This window comes from Schistocerca cancellata, chromosome 11, assembly GCF_023864275.1.
Source record: "Schistocerca cancellata isolate TAMUIC-IGC-003103 chromosome 11, iqSchCanc2.1, whole genome shotgun sequence".
NCBI lineage: Eukaryota > Metazoa > Arthropoda > Insecta > Orthoptera > Acrididae > Schistocerca > Schistocerca cancellata.
The window spans coordinates 132850651-132853882 of record NC_064636.1 but is presented as its reverse complement, the minus strand read 5'-3'; the positions used below and the strand labels follow the sequence as shown (position 1 = coordinate 132853882).

Here is a 3232-nt window from a genome sequence, read left to right as displayed (position 1 = left end):
ACTATGTGCTGAGAGAGCAAAGCATCAGAGAGCTCTTGCAGACGCGTCGAGTTGTGTGCGGCTTGTTGTGCAGAAAAGTTGTTGCAGTCGTGTCTCAAGAAAGAGTGAATCTTACCGGTTCTGACGCAGCCACTGACCCAACTTCTTTACTCGAGGTTCAGTAGACGAGATTAAAGGGCGGCGTAAATTTTTATGTGCAGCCTATAACGACGGTAGAATATAGATTTAAATTCTGTCATTTCCAGTGCAATAACTGCGAGACTCGAGGTGATTTGTTACTAGTTTGCGCCAGGGGACCGAATCATGTCAGAATGATAACAATTGTGGAGACATAATAATTATGTTTGACAGACAGGTATGGCACATTTTATTTCGTTTGGCCACATACTGCGACAGAAGACTTACCCGTTGTTGACGGTAAGCCACTGCTTTGCAGACATGGCAGTCTCTGACATCACATTTACCGACACTTAAGCGAGACAAAAATTACTGACAATGGCCCCGTTTTGAAGAGGTCAGAAGTGTCGTGATCAGACAAACTGCACGTCGTCATAACTGGCAAGTGTGAGAACCGAAACTATAGAATTACTGATGAGTATATTAGTGAGTACGAACGGCAATCACAAATAGAAGTGCAACAAATGGTACATGTAATGAGAAACTACGCGAAATCGGAGGGAACTGCTGTACAGATTGCAGAATACAACCAGATTCCCATTTCTGAAATTAATAAGTGCACAATAGTAATTAGAAAATAATTATAAGGAAGCCCAGTGTGTCATACATAGTCTAAACTGAATTACATAGGAAAGTGTAAGGTGTGAAGAGAGCATTAAGCTGTCAGTGCGCCCGAGAGCCGCCATCAGCACTGAGGATGGAAAAGAAAAGAAAACTGCATCTGACGCAATGCAGCTGGACTGGTGGAGGGGGGGCCTCGCTGGCCCGAGTACCCTCCACCACACACCGCCAAGTGGCCGGGAGCAGCCCCTTTTATTTGTAGAGCGCAGTCTGGCTCAGTACTAATTGTGTGCTACTAGGTTTAGCACACCTTATCGGAATCAAAGTTAATCGTTAAATCGTGTTCGTCCTCAGTGATAGTGAAACAATAACAATATTACGAGGAGGAAAGTAACTACTCACCATACAGTGGAGATGCTGAGTCACAGATAGGAACAATAAAAGGATTATTTTCACAGTTAAAGCTTTCGGCCAATGGCCATTCTCTAAACACACACACACACACACACACACACACACACAGGCCGGCCCGAGTGGCCGAGCGGTTAAAGGCGCCACAGTCTGGAACCGCACGACCACTACGGTCGCAGGTTCGAATCCTGCCTCGGGCATGGATGTGTGTGATGTCCTTAGGTTAGTTAGGTTTAAGTAGTTCTAAGTTCTAGGGGTCTTATGACCACAGCAGTTGAGTCCAATACTGCTCGGAGCCAGAGCCACACACACACACACACACACACACACACACACACACAAGACTGCAGTCTCAGGCAACTGAAACCACACTGCAATTCGCCGAAAGCTTTAAGTGTGGAAATCTTTTTGTTGTGCCTGTCTGCGTCTCAGCTATATGCTGAGTAGCTACTTTGCCTCTCTTAATATTGTTACATTCGATCTTGCACTTTCCATTGTTTGATTGAATAAAATTGTGACTGTTTAAGGAGGGGGGGGGGCAGTACGACAAACGGGCCGATTTGGAGTACGAGAGACACCGCAGGACATTTTAATTTCCACTGCCTTTACTTTTACAAATTTATCAAACTTTCTCAGCATCGCCAGGAAGGATTCAGGATTCACACTTGTAGCAGTGGAAGTTCAAAAACATAACAAAATAATTTTTTATATGTGAAATTTTATCGTTTTTTCACTTACTGTTGGTTGCGTTTGTTGCTATAGGTACACTCTGCTTCATAAGACACTCTCTTTGATGAATTTTGCACAGCATACAAACCATACTCGATGGTGTATGAAACTCTAGAATATTCCAGATCTATTAAACTGTGGTAAAAATTGAGGTAATGAACTATACTGCAGCAATGTGTGAATGCTCACAATCTTGATAACCCACTGAATGTGCTATTCCAACTTTAGCCAAAGATTCAAATCCCACTGGAAAAGTATACTTCAACTCAGATGGTCTTTTTCCTCCTCTACTGTCATTGAAAACGATGACAACGAAATTAAGTACAGGAATCCAACGAAACCCTCGAGTTCATGCTGCAGTGCTGTGCAAATGAAAAAAATTAGTTTTCCACAATTATCAGATGCCAGATGGAGTTTGCAGATCGCACTAATTATGACTGGTTCACAGGCACTTTTCTGCTGCTTACTGTAACTATTTTTTGAATGTAAGCGCTGCAAGAATAGAAAAATCAGATTTTCGCCGTTCGGAATATTCGAATTCACCTCGAGTCTTCACGTTTCGAGCAACGGCAGAATATCCGTGCAAGGAGAGCTGGCGACACAGAAGCCACGTCACGCCTGCCTTACGGCGGCTTCGTCAGAGACAGTCACCTCGGTAACAGTGTAGTACAGCGAAGATACGTTGCCAACCGAACCGCTGGAGAAGCTCCAAAGTTGTGAATAGCGTGTGGTGAACACGGGTTCAAGGTTTTGGTCCGATTAAGGCAGTAAAACACAAATAATTGTCGCAGTTATTAATGTACGACGTTTCGTTCGCACTCGGTGCATCGATGTATTGCAAGTAATTACACTCCAGATCCTAAACCTAGCTTCAGAAATGCGATTAAGACATCTAATGAGGATATTCCGGCCCTTGCCAAACACAACTTGGAGACGAAGCTGTAGTCACTTCACTCACAGAACAAGCCAGCTGGTATCCTTCCTGGAACTTGGCAACAACGCAGAATGGTTGGCAACTCTGCGACCGACGAGTTACTTCCTTGACGGCACAGAACTATACTGCTACATTCACTCGTTGTTTTCGTGTCGTGTTTCAGTTGAATAATGCGAGTGATTTTCTCTTGAGGTGTCATATAAGGATATCAGTTAATGCTTTCCACACGGGAAATACGCCCACCCACGCCTCTTAACGTAGCGATTTCCTGTCACAGCGGCCACTGGGCCAGTCAGTAAGTAAGGCACACACGCTGCACCTCTGAGGTAGCGTGCGCGCCTGCCAGGTGCAAAGCTGCATTCGTTAGCCGTTCGACAATCGCTGAAAGCCACATTTTTAATTCTTTTGTGGCGGAGCTGC

The 3232-nt window shown here is 44.5% G+C and overlaps 1 non-coding gene across 1 annotated transcript; it reads left to right on the top strand.

Moving 5' to 3' along the window:
- Positions 1–1265: 1265 nt before the first annotated feature.
- Trnas-gga (transfer RNA serine (anticodon GGA)) lies at positions 1266–1349 on the top strand. The gene is given in 2 exon segments: positions 1266–1305; positions 1315–1349. It is a non-coding gene; the product is annotated as a tRNA-Ser (tRNA).
- The last annotated feature ends 1883 nt before the right edge of the window (positions 1350–3232 follow it).